Source organism: Perissodus microlepis, chromosome 6, assembly GCF_051167445.1.
Source record: "Perissodus microlepis isolate ML-2025 ecotype Zambia chromosome 6, ASM5116744v1, whole genome shotgun sequence".
In the NCBI taxonomy this organism is placed as follows: domain Eukaryota; kingdom Metazoa; phylum Chordata; class Actinopteri; order Cichliformes; family Cichlidae; genus Perissodus; species Perissodus microlepis.
Genome location: NC_140466.1, coordinates 12,868,099 through 12,885,300, shown reverse-complemented (window position 1 = coordinate 12,885,300; position 17,202 = coordinate 12,868,099). Strand labels below are relative to the sequence as shown.

Genomic DNA, 17,202 nt, shown 5'->3' with positions numbered 1-17,202 from the left:
AGTGGGAAACATCCCTCTTATGAAGTGTTTAACCCTAAACATGCTGACTTTTTAATAGATATAACACTTTCGGGTGTCAATTGTTAATTATAGGGTTAACGAGCAACAGTGTTTTAAATCTGTTAGCGATTAAGAATATTTTTTACAGAGGATATTAAAGGCTCTAAAGTTGTCGCCAAAAATAGGCAGCTGAATGAAGCTACAGACAGTCCACTCCAGCCATTGCCAGTGTAACTTTTTTATAAGTGAATTGATTTACTTAAAGTGAAATATCGCCCCTTTTAAGGCTCACACATGCTATCCTACCAGGACAGACACTGTATCGTGAATGGTAGAATTATCAATCTGTTTAATTAGCATTTTAAATAATGTCTTTCCTCTTGATTTTGATCGCTGAGTAAATGTTACAAAGCTCTTTAACTGTCATATTTCTACATCACATCTATTAGTTCAGCACCACAGATACATAATGACTGCACTATATTTTCCTCTTCTGACTTTAGGGACCAGTTAAAAAGACCCATCATAGCCTGGGTGCAACATCGTTGTCAGTCGATTGCAAATTTAAATGTAACTCGGGCCATAGTAGGCAATTACTTATATTTAAGCTTCTTTTAAACCATGAGTGTGCTGCAGAAAATGTGAGGATTGCAATGCTTCTCCTCTGTTTGTCTCACTCGATCTTCCTCTTCCCTAGTGATCATTGGTTCTATTGATGAGTAGAGTGAGTCTTAGTACATCAACAAGATCTGCAGTAAGAACTACTCGATCGATTGTACAGCCCGGATGAGAGGATCGCTGAATAAAAGTGAGAAAGGAAGGAAGCAGGAGTCAGTGAAATAAGTCAGAAGTATGGTCTTAGGCCAGCAATGCTCATATCTCGACTTAAATTGAAGGGAGTAACGAACAAGTGATAACTCTCCTCCTTATTCCCAATCCCGTTCCCGTTTTACTTTGAGAGCAGATAGCCAGACCTGGCCAGCACATCAAAGGCCATCTAGAATTTTGCCTTTTTACTGTCCTTCTATTGAAGTAAAAGAGCATACTGGGGAAGCAGTGATGAGGGTGAAAAGACAAGATTGGAAGAGGAGATGACATTAGATGAAGGGGAAAAGAACAGACGAGTAAGAAAAGTGATTTTAGGAAGGTTTTCACACACACTGTAAAAATATACAAGACCGGTTTTTGTTATTTTGTGGTCCTGTAGGGTGGAATGCATTTTTTTAATGTCATGCAAGTAAATGAACTCAGTGGGTGGGTTCTTAATTTTTTGATGAATTACACTACTTCTATCTACAGCCTTTGTCAATATGAACCAACCCAATATCAAAAACCCTGTGCAATCCTCAATCTGTGATGCATGTATGCAGTGTTGGAAAGGTTACTTTTAAATGTATTCCACTACAGATTACAGAATACATGGCCCAAAATGTAGTTTGTAACGTATTCTGTTAAATCACTCAATCTGAGTAACGTATTCTGAATACCTTGGATTTCTTGATATATTGTCATGCTTTTTACAACTACATGAATGTACTATTGCTGTGTGATTTATTACTATTACTGAAGGCTACTCGCCACCAAGCTAACATTGTTAGCTAGCGTTAGCTGAGGTTAGTTAATAGACCAGGCTGTTAGACTTTATGGATAGCATAAACAACCTGCTAACTGCAAATAGTCATGTACAGTTCTAAAAGCAATACCTACTAGATTTTTAAATCTTAATATAAAATGAGTAACAGTAGAGTGGGCATTAGGTAAGGCTACACTTTTTGCAGTGATCTCGTATAGAAAACTATTTCTGTATCAGTAATATGTTTTCTTTCTGTCTGCTTTCAGAACTGCACATGATTATTTGCAGCTAGCAGGTTGTAATGCAGCCTTCAGTAATAGTAATAAATCGAACAGCAATAGTACATCGAAGATACTGAAGTGGCACATAACCCAGGTAGCTGCCAAAACTAAAACAAGGTAGTTGCAATAGGCTAATGTTAGCTTTTAAAAAAGAACTTACTTCCAGATGTTTATTTAGGTTGGAGGTGGAGTCTTTTGATGCCGACTGCAGCTTGGTTGCTGGTTGTTTTGCATTGAACGGTCAGATTTTGCCCGTCCCCTTCTGCTTTAAATTTGAAGTGGTGTCGGAATTTCCAAGTAAGAAATGCATTCCTGCCTGTGCACTGCTGGCTCTGTTGTGCAGGCTCCGGGTCCATTGTGTAACTGACACAGGGGCGTAATTTCCAGGGGGTTTATGCCCCCCCCCTCTCAGTAATCAGACCCAACCAATATAACCCCCCCCAATAAAATTTTGAATTATCTTGCATACAGGTATTACCAGCAAAATAGTTTCATGTTTATTCATCTGGGAATTTACCCAGATTTATTTATTTTTTTAGATAGAGATTAAACTCCGCCAAGGACGGTCCCAAGCCCGGCTTTAAAAGGAGGAGGGTGGTCGCCCTGCCGAGGCGACCAGAACCGATAAATCAGGGAAACTTGGCTCGAAACCAATGGAATCCCAACTGAGGGTGCATCGAAATGCACCAAAAAAGACATGGATGAAACAAATCCAGGATGATTTGAAAGCCCTTCGACTTGACCTCGAGCGGGCAAGAACCATCGCCTTAGATCGAAAAGCATGGAAGATAATCGTTGGTCAAGCAAGAGAACCTGCGGCACCTACAGCAGCGCACTGGTTGCGCGGCCGACCACCGCCGCTGGTCGCCCACTAAAGGACAAGAAGAGAAGAAGAAGATAGAGATTCTGACCCCCCCCAATGTTCAGCACAAAGTTACGCCGATGAACTGACACCACCAACATTAACAGGACACTTACATTAGAGCCTCTTATTGCGTGTTTGTTTTCGGTTTCCGGTAATGCATGGAATTACCAAAATTAGAGTGTGGATAGCCTAACATATGAAAGAGGAAATGACCGCCATGTAATCAATTTATTTCAACAAAGTAACTGAGTTCGAATTATCAACTATTTAAGCGGTAACTGTAACGGAATGCAGTTACTCATTTTTTGTATTTTAAATACGTAACGCCGGTACATGTATTCTGTTACTCCCCAACACGGCATGTATGTATGGTTATATGGGTAAATATCAATTTAAATTCAAATCATCATTTATTAACAATGCATACAATTTTAAAATGACAACCAAGCAGTGACACACGCTGCTATTTAGATTTTTTTTAAGCGATGCTGTCTTTTTGCACTAAATCATATTAATTGCATACTCAATGTTGTCTGCCAAAATTAAGCTGTCTGCTTACTCAGTTTCAAAGTAATCAATGTTTTCTCATTGACCATTACAGAAATTTAGGTACACATATGTATGTTAAATTCATTTTAATACATAAGGCGATAAATCAGGAGGATAATAATCTGACTAAAAATGGTCAGGCATAAACCTCCCTTCCACGCTTGCCGTTCATTGAAGAGGTGAAGGGAGAAGTAGAGGAAAGGAGACATGAAAGGAGATGACAAGGGAGAAAGAGATAGGAGAGGAAGGGAGAGCTGAAGAGATGAGCAAGAGAATTGATGAGAAGACATGAGGATCAAGAAATAAAGAGAGGATACAGTATGAAGGGCGAGAGTGACTTTTGCATGAACTACGAGAAAACAGCTGCAGCAGTAGAACTAATTGAGAGGGAGAAGAGGTACAGATGAGAGCAGAGAGACGGGACTGTGGGCAGAGAAGAAAGAGCATGTTTGTGCATTACCTGACCGTGCTTCCTCTATTGTTCTCCACCTGTTTATTTAAATCTCATCAATCATTTTTTTGTCATCTGTCTTTTCACACCAAGTTTTTCTACATTATGCAATGTAAATATAAACTTTAATAAAACAGTTTGGCCTGTTGTTGTTGATTATATTAAAGGTATTGCTGTTTATATATGCTCATCATAAATACTTGTTTTAAGTATATGACAGTAACATTGTGACTAATGTAAATTGTAAAATCTCAAGGTTAAAACTTGGTTCATAGTCAAAGTAAAGTTTAGGTTAGCATTGAAAGTAATTATGGCTAAGACTCAAGGAAATGAGTCAAGAAAAAGGGATGCTGTGTGTTTGTGTCTGTGTACATGTGCACATCTGTCTCTCCTTCTCCCTCTGCATGTTTGTGTGTCTCTGTGTATATGGTTACATTCTGTTGCTTTGCAGTAACAGTTATCTCTGCCAGAACTGTTTTCCCCTTTTGCTTTTTATCGATCGCCATCAGTTTGACATACACAGCTCTCCAACAGATAATTAGTATACACCGCTAAGCTAACATCTTCCGTCCAAGAGTGTTAATGGCCATGTGGGAAAAGAATTAGTATGCTTTATTTTCCTTTGTTAAAAAGTCATTCTGCAAAGAAAATTACATTTTTTTGGAAGTAGCTGCTCTATATAACATTGTACTGGTGTCTATTCATGCTTTGACTGCAGTACTGCAGATTTGGGTGGTCACATGTACTTTACATGAGTAAAAGAGAACTTCAGTGAATGTCATCTCACTATCGTCACCACTGTAATGAAGCAAACAACAACTTATATTTTCTTTTTCACGTTATTTTCAATGTCTAAGTGGTGAAGTCAATATATATCTGTATGGGTGAGTGACAGAGAGAGAGAAAGACAGTGATTTAACTTTTAAGTGACTCTGAATGTGGGATGCACATCCATCTCTAGGGTTTACAGAGAATGACAGTTCTCTGGAAGAAAATGCCTTATTGATGCCCGATGTCAGAAGAGAATAGCCAGACTTCTTCAAGTTGACAGGAAGGCAACAGCAACTCAAATACTTGTTACAACTCAGGTATGCAGAAGACCATCTCTCAATGCATAGCACAGCAAATCTTAAAGCAGATGGACTCCAGCAGCAGACTGGGTACCACTTCTGTCAACTAAGAACAGAAAACTGAGACTACAGTTTGCATGAGCTCACCAAAATGACATAATGGAAGCTTGGAAAAGCATTAACTAGTCTGATGTTTCTGATGTTACATTTGGATGGTGGGGTCAGAATTTGACATAAGCAACATGAAATCATGGATTCATCCTGCCATGTATCAGCGCTTCAGGCTGTTGCTGTTGGTGTAATGGTGTGGATTCTCACAAAGCTCAAGTCAGTTCAAACTGGTTTCTTTAGTTCTCTGTACTCAGATGGGCTCCACAGATCTCAACCCAATAGAGCATCTTTGGGATGTCGTGGAAAAGGAGATTTGAGTCATGGATGTGCAACCAACAAATGTGCAGCAACTTTGTGATGCTGAAGTTCTTGTGTCCTGACCCGGCAAGACATGGAATCTCAAGTTGCCCCCAATGGCAGGCAAGTACCTTGCATTTGCAAGGTTTTGTGTGGATCACTGAAGGAAAGGCAAACGCTGTTAAGTGCTTTGTAAATCACTTAGGTAAAGAGACAGTAATAATGCAGGCATGCACGGACACTGAACTTTTGTAAGAAGTGCATGTTCAAGGACTGAAGCATCTGGAGAAATATCATCATGAGGTAGATATTATCAGCTAAACACAGATTAATGTGATCACCACTGTTGTTTCTACTATATGCTGACAGACGTGGAAAAGAACAATAAATTGGAAAAATAAAGAATAAATGTTCCTTAAAAGGTCCGCTGAAGTAAATGCAAAAATGTATCCATGCACTCTAGAAACAACACAGGATGGCATTTTGTTATGTATTGCAGCTTTTGATTTGGCTTTTTTTTAAGACCACGGTTAACCTGATTTGTTTTACAGATGATGTGTTGTTGCAATAGCAATGCTGCCCAGGACCAGTCAAACTGCAGGTTCAAACATTAAGTGATGTGCTTGGCTGAGGAACCAATAATGTACAGCTAGCACAGCACAACTGTGTTATTATCACTGAATGCCTCAATGCAGCATACTGGATGCGTCAGAATCCTGTCTGAACATAGTTCTACCATAGTACTTTGGATAGTTGGTTGGTCTCGGACAGTCACCCCCATCCAGTGAAGGGGTTTGTGACTGTGAGTGGGAACATCAGAACTGCGATCATTCCTTTCTAATCTTGCGGTCAAGTTCTGTGACAGACTAGCGACCTGTTCAGTGTGTACCCCACTTCTCCTGAGACCCAGCCTATTCATTATGTCCTCTGTACTGGAGAGACAAATCACAAAGAAAGTTAAACTGAAAGATACTTTTTCTTTCTTGGTTCTCAGGAGGATATGACAGCTTCAATACTCCAGCCTGGTGGTGAACCTGAATTGGATAAGTGAAAGAAACTGCATAGAAGAGACAGAATTACATAATTTGTCAGCACTTTTTTCTGGTAATGCAGACTTTCAAGTTAAAATTCTGTAGGTTCACAGGTTATGGCGGAGAAGCAGATAATGTAATGTAATAATGTATTTCATATATCAAAAACGCCAACTGTCAAACCAACAAAATTGAAAAGTTGTTAGATTCAATTCAATTCAATTTTATTTATATAGCGCCAAATCACAACAAAAGTCGCCTCAAGGTTAGATGATATAAGCAGACCACACCAGCAGGTACCATATAGGTACCTGCTGTATGTGCTTCAAAACTGGCTATAATCATAACTGAAAATTTGTACTCAATATATGATTACAAATTTTCAGTTATGATTATAGCCATTTTTGAAGCACATGCATTGCAAACTCCAAAAGTTAATCAGACATTAGGACCATAAAGTTAAATAACTGACTCTTTCCTTTGCTGCGTTTCTGCTGAGTTGTGCTTTTACTATTCATTGAGCATGATAACAATCTTGCTTTGTATGACTAATAGACATTTTAAACACCAGTTAATGCACCACCTTTAAAAATGATGATGTATAAGAATAAAAAGTGATTGCCTTTCTCTTTTTTTTGCCTGTGTTCAGCGACTAGAGTTGCATTTTTTCTGCCAGAAAGTTATTTTCATAAATGCAAATTAAGATATTCAACTAAGCTGCCATATTTTTTATTGCTACTTTAGTTTGTAATAGACCATTTTTTAAAATCTCAGGTAGTTTTACTTGTTCACAGAGCGTGACAGTACATTAACTTAACAAGACAAAAAAACAGCTTTCTCTGCCGCTGTAATGTCTGATATCAACATGGAAAAGCAGTTTGTTCCATTTCTGCCTCATTGCTTGGTATTTATTTTTCATGATGCCTGATGGGGTTCCCACAGATCTAAAAACACTTGTTTGACGCTCAGTAAATCCATTCATCTTTTCAATGTGTCCACAGGGATTCTTCGAAGTTAACAATAAAGATCTGACTCCATTTAGTTTTATGTAATTACTTCTTCTTCATGGTTCACAAAGCATGATAGCATGCAAGCTGGTTGAATGTTCGGTATATAAAACATACATCACAATGACTGCAACTGTGAGGGTAATATTATGAAATATTGCAAGATTTTTATTATTGTCATCCATCTGTGTGAGCTAGAATTACAGTGTAATTACACATTTTATTAACAATTGTAAGCTATTCATAACACAAATAAAATGTTTGTAGCAACTGATATACTTAGAGTGGTAAAATAAAACAACTCTGTTTTGTGTACTTGGTAATCACCCAACTGTCTACTGAATGGTACTATATTTCACATGCGTCAGCAACAGAGGAGCTGATTCCCTGCAATGTTTGCCAATACATTTCAAATATTAATGTACCTCTATAACATTCTCACAGTCATCATATTGAGAATTAGAGATGTTGATTTACTGACCAATGCTTATGGCTGAGTTGCACAAAAAACAGGACAGTCTTTGTTATCACAAATACTGCACACTCACTGTTTTTGGTGGCTTTCCTTTATATCTAAGGAGTAAGTATTTTAGATTCTATCATGTGGGGAAAGGGTTCTGGCTTGTTTTCCTAGCACGAATATTGCAAGCTTACTGAATCCTACTTCGATACTACATGAACAGCATTGAGTGTGACTCGGCCTCCAAATAATATTCAGTGCAAAGAAGCAGTACACACAGGATGAAAACGGGAAGAGACTGTCAGCTTTCCAAAGAGTGGCTCAGGCAATATATACTGTAGTATGTCTACTCAGCTAGAATTGTGTATCCTCTGACAATGGACTTAAATTATTTATAAATCGCTATTATTTAGGGGCTGGAGTATACCAATGAAATCACACACTTAACATTTATTGCTGACGGATATGACTCAGTGTTATAGAAACTTATTATTTGTGATAATGAAGATTTTAAGAATGGAGTAGTAATAACTGGTGCTTTTGGAAGTGCAGCATTGCTTGAAAATAGTATTAAAAAAATATGGCATTCATTCTCACAGCCATTTTTGGTTTCATTTGTCTAAAAATGAGACTTCTGAGCTACTTCCAATTTCATCAACTTTAGTTTTACAGTTTATGCCGATTTTGTTATTTCATTTCCCCCACATCTTTTATATCCTAAATTAAGGTTAACGCAATAGCATTCTGTCAAGTCAAGCAATGCAAACAGTGCTTGTCTAGTGAAACGAAAAAATAAAAATCCATTAGGATTAGTGTTGTTAGCGTTAATCTCGTTAAAATGACGTTAAAGCCAGAACTGCATCAATGTGGCAAATCTTTTTTAGCAAGTTAGCGCAGGGCTGCACGGCGTTAACGCTTTACCACGATTAGCTCATTAACGGGTTAGTGCCGTGCAGCCCCACGTAAGGGGCAATCTGCGCTAACTCGCCAACGGAGAGTTGCCGCATTAATACGGTTATGGCGTTAACGTCATTTTAACAAGATTAACGCTGACAGCACTAATTAAGATATATCAAAGTGAAAGCAGTCTCTCCCCGTTCTGTAAATTACTGCCATCTTGTCACTGCAGTTAGCTATTGTCTCTGTCTCTGTTAGCTATTGCTTTACAAAGAGACACTGAAATCTGTACAGGGCCAGCGTTGTGGTATATGTTTCATCAACAAGTGGCTTGAATATGTCAATCTGAGAGGCCAGTAGCTTTATCTGGTTGTTTGAGGATAAACTTCCAGTCTTTGACAACAAACTGATGGGTGACTAGCATGCTAGACAAGCTGTCACTAGCTCTGTTTTATCTGCTATGAGATCAGTTACAATCTTACATGGTGTGGAAACACAGCTAGCATTAGCAAGTAAGTGAGCAGTCTGTGATTTATCATTGTAGGTTTCCTGTTAACAAATTGTCCAACCTATGTGATGAAGGGGAGTATAGAGTGAAAACATTTTAATAACTCCTTTAGCATGTTAGCAAGGAAAGCCTCGACGAAGGGGAGGGTATATCTAATCCCGTGTAATAAAAAACCCCAAATTGGACAGGTGCAGGATCATTCAACACTCTCAGATCAATCTCAGATTATCATTATATTTTAGAATAATTTGGTTTATTGCATAATTAAATGAGATAAGAACAGCTACAGGATACATTTTGCACCCAACTTAGTGGATGAACCACCACAAATCACTCCAGAATGTTTTCTTTTCCTCTTAAGGGTAACTGCACTTCCTGTGTCCAACTGCAATTTAAGAGTTGAGGCATGTATCACACACACACACACACACACACACACACACACACACACACACACACACACACACACACACACACACTACTTTGAAGGATAGCATAGTCCAAGAGTGTGTAGAGTGATGACAGTCAGAGGATGAATGACCCAGAGGAGTATCACTGAGCTGACACACTGATAATTACATGCCAATCTCACACACTCTCATTTCCGGCATCACCATACGCAGACATGCACAAACACACTATTTACAGTTACATACAGTACAAGAAATGATACTTGGCTCTTTACCAAATACATATGTGAACTCATCCCATACTAATAAAAATACTATGTTCAGTGTGTTAGACACACAAATACACACACAGACTTGATGTATTTTCCGCATTGCGTCTCTCTCAGAATTCCTAACTGTGTTCATTTAGAGGTCTCATCAAACTTTAAGCAGGCAGCATAAACAGCTTCAAATGGAATAAAACACCACAGCCAGTTAAACTGGGACTACAGACACACACATTGCACAAAAAGAAATACAGTATGTACACTCATCACAGGGACTATATATAGTCCCTTTGATACATGTATATCACAGATCTATCTATCTATCTATCTATCTATCTGTATGTATGTATATATGTATACACACACACACACACACACACACACACACACACACACACACACACACACAGTAAATATAGGCAGGGAAATGCAGATGTTCATTGTCATTGTTATCGGTCTCAAGCCAGCAGTTTTGCTTTGTGTGTGTGTGTGTGTGTGTGTGTGTGTGCATGCCTGTTAGTGTGTGTTTGTTGTTAATAGACAGAGTAATGCAGTAAGACATTTTTTCTGTCATCACCCTGTGTGCAAAATCTTTCTCTATCACTGCTTGTATCTTTCTAACTAATGGGGTAAAATCAGACTAAGTGCCCACACACCTGAACTGTGATTTTTGAGCTCCTTGCTGATGTTCAACCAATACAATTGCAGGTGACGCATTAAGAGGCCATTTAACTAATGAACACTAGACTCATTTACCCAGAGGCCTCCTTATGACTTTATTGATACCTGGCTCTTTAGAGGCCCATTGGCCCCTTTGAGACTAAAGTGAGGACATATGATCTGTTGTCCCAGATGCAATAGGGGACATCCATTGACTGTTAGGATCAATGCAGCATGTCTCACTTGTCAACTCATACTTCCTCACTTGTTTCAAGGTGGCTAGCTGAATCATGACATACTAACAGAGAAGGAGGGGAGTCTACAGTCATGATGATTTAGCTCTATGGAAACACTGTGGTCCCTTAGTTTTAATTTAAATTTTTTGAAAGTCGTGAGGTGGACGCTCCATGCAACTTTCCTTCCTGCTTGACCAGATTTAGATATGGGTAATTTGGAGGCCATGTCAACACCTCAAACTTGTTGTTGTGCTCCTCAAACCATTTCGGAACCATTTTTGCTTTGTGGCATATTATCCTGCTGAAAGAGGCCACAGTCGTCAGCGAATGTGGTTTCCATGAAAGAGCAATACTTAGGTACGTGGTGCGTGTCAAAGTAATATCCACATGGATGCCAAGACCAAAGCTTTCCCAGCAGAACATTGGCCAAAGTATAACACTGTCTACCTGCTTGGCCTCTTTCCATAGTCGTTTTGGTGCCATGTGTTCTTCAGAAAAGCGCCACAAAAACACACATCATCTACATGATGCAAAATGAAAATGTAAATGTCAGACTAGGGCACCTTCTTCCATTCCTCTTTCCAGTTTCCGTGAGTGATGCTCACGTGCCCATTGCTCGTGCATCCACCAGTGGACAGGGGTCAGCATGGGCACCCTCATTGATCTGCAGCTTACAAATGTGTATTCTCACATCTTTCCATCAGAATTAACCTTTATGGTGATTTGAGCTTCAGTAGCTTGTCTGTTGCATTACACCACACAAGCCAGACTTTGCTTCCCACCTACACTACTGCGCCTTGGCCACTCATGACCCTGTCGCTGGTTCACCACTGTTTCTTTGTTAGACCACTGCAAACTGGGAACACCCCACATGAGCTGCAGTTTTGGACCTTATGCTTGTCCGTTTTTTCTGCTTCTTACACATCAACTTTGAGGACAAATTGTTCTCTTCCTCCATAATATATGTCACCCACCCAAGCTGACACAATGTCTTTTTACCTAATCTTTTTGTTGAAAGATTTTGTAAAAAGTTAAAGCATATTTTTTTTATAATATATTGACAGATCCCTTTTCCTTTTATCACGTGTCATATAGCCTCATACTGATTGTTCAATACTGCCACTGAGTCAGTCTTAATGGGGTCAACTGTGCTATTTATTTTACCGCTTGAAATCCTACAGTGTGACAGGAAGAGGTTACTGAAAAGTGTCTTCATATGGGAAAGAGAAGTTAGAAGAAGAGGTTCTGTATTTTGATCTGCTCAAGGATCAGGTCAGGTGTTGGGGAAAAAACAACCACACAGCAAAAACAGATGGTGAACTAAAATAATAAAACATTTTAGAGGCCACATAAAGTTCATCCACCACTTTGAGCTGTTGTTCACCTTAATCACTTGAAGTTCCTTATGCCAGTAACGTCTATAATCTTTTAAATCTTTTGTATATATATCATTTCTATTAATGAAAACTTAAAAGCTATGTGGATGTTGATAAATATCCATTTTCTGGGCTGACATTACATGTGAAATTCTGTTTACTGTTTTATACCTTCTAATAGTATGAAGTCAGAGCTTGTTTTCAGGCCAGCTGGCTCACTGTCTTGGCTCACCTGTCTGATGTAACTCATTGTAACACCTGACTTCACTGTGCAACCATATGGTACTCGTGTATGTGCGTGAGTAAATCCTGAGCCAATATCAAAACGCACACGTGATAAAAAATGGCTCATATTATACTTGTGTAAGTGAGGAGGTCTACGGTCAGCATTCTCTTTCTATTTGTAGGTATTTGTAGTCATTGTGATGGACTGTGTGTATCTCAAAGAAATGCTTGGAGAAAGGCCTAGAGAAAAGGTCAGGGGAGAGTGTACGTGTTTTTGCATGGGAATGAATGTGTTTAAGCAGTTATGAATCCATTTGTGTGCTGTATCATTTTGACACATGTAGCATGAAGAAGCAACCTTGCCCTTAGAGAGAAGGTAAGCTTATGTGTTTTGTCAAGCTGCAAATTTGTTGAGATTTCGGGGTTAGTGCTTTGTGACTTGCTTGGCCCTGAGGAGAAAAGACGACGGGCCAGTTAACCAGTGCAGATTATATATTCTGCCTCATGCAGCCTAAAAAGAAAAAATATTCTTAAAGAAATTGCATTATAGTTGTTGCAAGACTACAAGTTCTTGGGAGTTATTTGTTCTTACTGTTTTTTAGTGTAGATGACCCTAAGTAAAACCATGCTGGCGAATGAGTTCTCAGCTTATCCTTGCTTGAAATCACTTTTTATGCGAGTTTGTTGAATACGGCTATATTATATATAATGTAACATTGCACAATCTTAATGCTTATCCTCTCTAGAAATGTTTAATTTTACACATGAATGAGTTCAAGTTTAGCTTGCAAAATCTGGTATATGTTGTAGAAACCAATGAACACACGCATGTGCATTATTTAGCAGCCCATTAGGTAGAAACCTCAGATGTCTAAGCACATCACAGCTGGAGAAAGTGATGGATGAATATGCTGCACTCTTCAATTGCTTCAAGCAATGCTTTTATTTTCTTTCTTTTAAATATCCCAGAATAGAAGTTATCTACTCAATAACATGATTGTGTGAAAGTTATTTTTATGCTGCCTTCACTGGTATATCAGTTCTGGTTTATAGCTACTTCCATTTATTCCTCACTCTCATCTCTAATGTCACATTTGTAAATTTGCAAATACTTCTGTCTTATGCCTGCTTGTATATGTAAGGCCTGCAAATGTCTCTGTGTTTGTGTCCCTCTTTGCCCTGTATGAAATGTTACATCTGCCTGTTTAAATGGCACTGACTTCACTCAGACACACTTTTGGGTCTCATGTCTACTTTAATACAAAAAAACAAACAAAAAATAAAAAAGGCAACAGAAACAATAACACAATATAACCACACAAACACCCAAATGTACTGACATGGCACACACGTGGCACGAGCCATACAGCCTTTTTTTCTCTTCTTGCCTTGTCTGTTTTTCTTGACACATACCTGCTCACACAGAGCGTGGCTGGGCAAGTCTGTCTGTGTTAAAGCTTAGGTCTGCTTGGTCTAAAGTGAGACTCTCTCAGCAGCAGCTCAGCATCTCCATCAAAATCAATACAGAGAATTGGTGTAGTGAATTCTCAGGGAAAGTTACAATATGGCAGTGTGTCTGTAGGTGCGCACGTACGTGTGCGTGGGTCAGGAGACATGGTATTGAGCCCAAGAGGCAGGAGTGAAGAGAGTAAGCTTACTGAATGCCATAATAGATTCCCGTTCACACTCTTCTCTGCCCTTACTCTTGCTCTCCTTTTTCTTCTTTCCCCACCGAACTCCTGAGATGACCCCACCTCCTCAGACTCCTGTCTTAAAACCTTAAGCTGTCTAATCTGCTATCCTCACACTCATCTCTTTTTCTCCTCTAATGCCTCCCATCCTGGTCCTCCCTCTCACTCCTTTTGTCCTTCGCCTTGTTTGACTTATATGTCCAATGTAAAGTGCCAGAAACGTCTTCATCCTTTGTTGATAGAGGTATGTCCTTCTTCAGAGGCCTCTTTTGTGCCTGGATTAAAACATTCGAGTACATCACAAGTGGCTCATTTATCAAGACCTGCCATAGATGTTCCCAGGACAAAGAGCAAAGCCTTCCATTAAAGGCCACTTTTAAGAAAATAGCAGCCCTTTAGTTCATCATTCCACGAGGGCCTCTTTAGACACCGAGTGTCTCTAATATGTCTGACAGTTATCTGATGATACTTAAATGATTCCCGTGGGAAAACTGTTACTGCAGCAACAGCAGGAGATAAGATAAAAAGAACACATTAGGTCAAGAGTGTTTACATCCTTGTAATAGGTAGATAAAATAACACGTTTAAATAAATATGCTGAAAAAACAAGACTTGACAAGATTTACTTCCTTTCATGCAGCCTCTAACTGATTTGAGGTTCCCCAGATTTTAGTTATAGTCAACATAATGATTTATTGCTATACAGAAATGGGCAATGACTTATCTGTTTAATAAGTCTTAAGAAGTCTTATGCTAAGTTCTAAGTTAAGCCTCAGTATCACCATATTTGCATTAGTGGGAAATTTGACTCTTGTATATGCTGTATGTGTTATATGTTATGTATGTTTCAGCAAAAAGGCATAAGGATACAAATTTTTACATTAAAATATTCTCTGATAAATATTGTTTATACAAGACTATGGATCAATTTTAACACAACTACTTTCATGTTTTTGTCTGGTAGCACAAATTACCAAAAAAAAACCCCAAACTACTGATGGATATGCTAGTGGCTTTTTTAAAAGTCATGTTTTTGGTGTTTGTATTTGTTATTTGAGCCGCTTTTGAAATGCTTCTGTATCTAAAGATAGAGACGTCATCCAAACAGTGTTTTCAGGGAAAAAAAGAAGAACACTATAGGAGAGCAGTTTAGTGATTTGCTGACGGTTGTGTTCTCTAACACTTTCTCATTTAACACTAATTAAATGCACTACATGAGGAAGAGTATCTGTGTCAACCTTTGGGAATTTAAGCCTGGCATCATTTGAGTTTGGAAGCTTCCAGTTGACACAGTGCACCGGGCAGAGGATCAGACTTAAAGGATTTCACAATGAACATTTCCTCACTGGCCATGGTGGAATTTGAGGGTGTTGCTCTGAATATCCTCCAGGTTTGCCTCCCAGAAAATGTACATATTGGTTTCTTAAGCTGAAAATGAAAATCAATGCATCAAGGCTTCCTGGAAGAGAACTTGAGATATAGCTTCCTAGAGTCAAATTCAGATGTCTTAATGTGTCGCCTGAAGTTTGTGCAGTTGTAAAAAGTGGATGGGCTATTTGTGGGCAGCCAATGTACAGGGAGTGCAGAATTATTAGGCAAATGAGTATTTTGTCCACATCATCCTCTTCATGCATGTTGTCTTACTCCAAGCTGTATAGGCTCGAAAGCCTACTACCAATTAAGCATATTAGGTGATGTGCATCGCTGTAATGAGAAGGGGTGTGGTCTAATGACATCAACACCCTATATCAGGTGTGCATAATTATTAGGCAACTTCCTTTCCTTTGGCAAAATGGGTCAAAAGAAGGACTTGACAGGCTCAGAAAAGTCAAAAATAGTGAGATATCTTGCAGAGGGATGCAGCAGTCTCAAAATTGCAAAGCTTCTGAAGCGTGATCATCGAACAATCAAGCGTTTCATTCAAAATAGTCAACAGGGTCGCAAGAAGCGTGTGGAAAAACCAAGGCGCAAAATAACTGCCCGTGAACTGAGAAAAGTCAAGCGTGCAGCTGCCAAGATGCCACTTGCCACCAGTTTGGCCATATTTCAGAGCTGCAACATCACTGGAGTGCCCAAAAGCACAAGGTGTGCAATACTCAGAGACATGGCCAAGGTAAGAAAGGCTGAAAGACGACCACCACTGAACAAGACACACAAGCTGAAACGTCAAGACTGGGCCAAGAAATATCTCAAGACTGATTTTTCTAAGGTTTTATGGACTGATGAAATGAGAGTGAGTCTTGATGGGCCAGATGGATGGGCCCGTGGCTGGATTGGTAAAGGGCAGAGAGCTCCAGTCCGACTCAGACGCCAGCAAGGTGGAGGTGGAGTACTGGTTTGGGCTGGTATCATCAAAGATGAGCTTGTGGGGCCTTTTCGGGTTGAGGATGGAGTCAAGCTCAACTCCCAGTCCTACTGCCAGTTTCTGGAAGACACCTTCTTCAAGCAGTGGTACAGGAAGAAGTCTGCATCCTTCAAGAAAAACATGATTTTCATGCAGGACAATGCTCCATCACACGCGTCCAAGTACTCCACAGCGTGGCTGGCAAGAAAGGGTATAAAAGAAGAAAAACTAATGACATGGCCACCTTGTTCACCTGATCTGAACCCCATTGAGAACCTGTGGTCCATCATCAAATGTGAGATTTACAAGGAGGGAAAACAGTACACCTCTCTGAACAGTGTCTGGGAGGCTGTGGTTGCTGCTGCACGCAATGTTGATGGTGAACAGATCAAAACACTGACAGAATCCATGGATGGCAGGCTTTTGAGTGTCCTTGCAAAGAAAGGTGGCTATATTGGTTGCTGATTTGTTTTTGTTTTGTTTTTGAATGTCAGAAATGTATATTTGTGAATGTGGAGATGTTATATTGGTTTCACTGGTGAAAATAAATAATTGAAATGGGTATATATTTGTTTTTTGTTAAGTTGCCTAATAATTATGCACAGTAATAGTCACCTGCACACACAGATATCCCCCTAAAATAGCTAAAACTAAAAACAAACTAAAAACTACTTCCAAAAACATTCAGCTTTGATATTAATGAGTTTTTTGGGTTCATTGAGAACATGGTTGTTGTTCAATAATAAAATTATTCCTCAAAAATACAACTTGCCTAATAATTCTGCACTCCCTGTATAGTTCAAGACTGCAGCGAGACTTTGTCATTATCGTTCTCGATCTCTTTCAATGTGTCTGCTTTCTGAGGGACATTATCTACCAATTTAAAAGATGTGC

General features: G+C 39.2%; 1 protein-coding gene across 4 annotated transcripts in view; it reads left to right on the top strand.

Moving 5' to 3' along the window:
• The window catches only part of LOC146385236 (zeta-sarcoglycan-like), a 362,624-nt gene that overhangs the window by 32,458 nt on the left and 312,964 nt on the right, over positions 1–17,202 (top strand). The gene's annotated exons all lie outside the window — the stretch shown is intronic.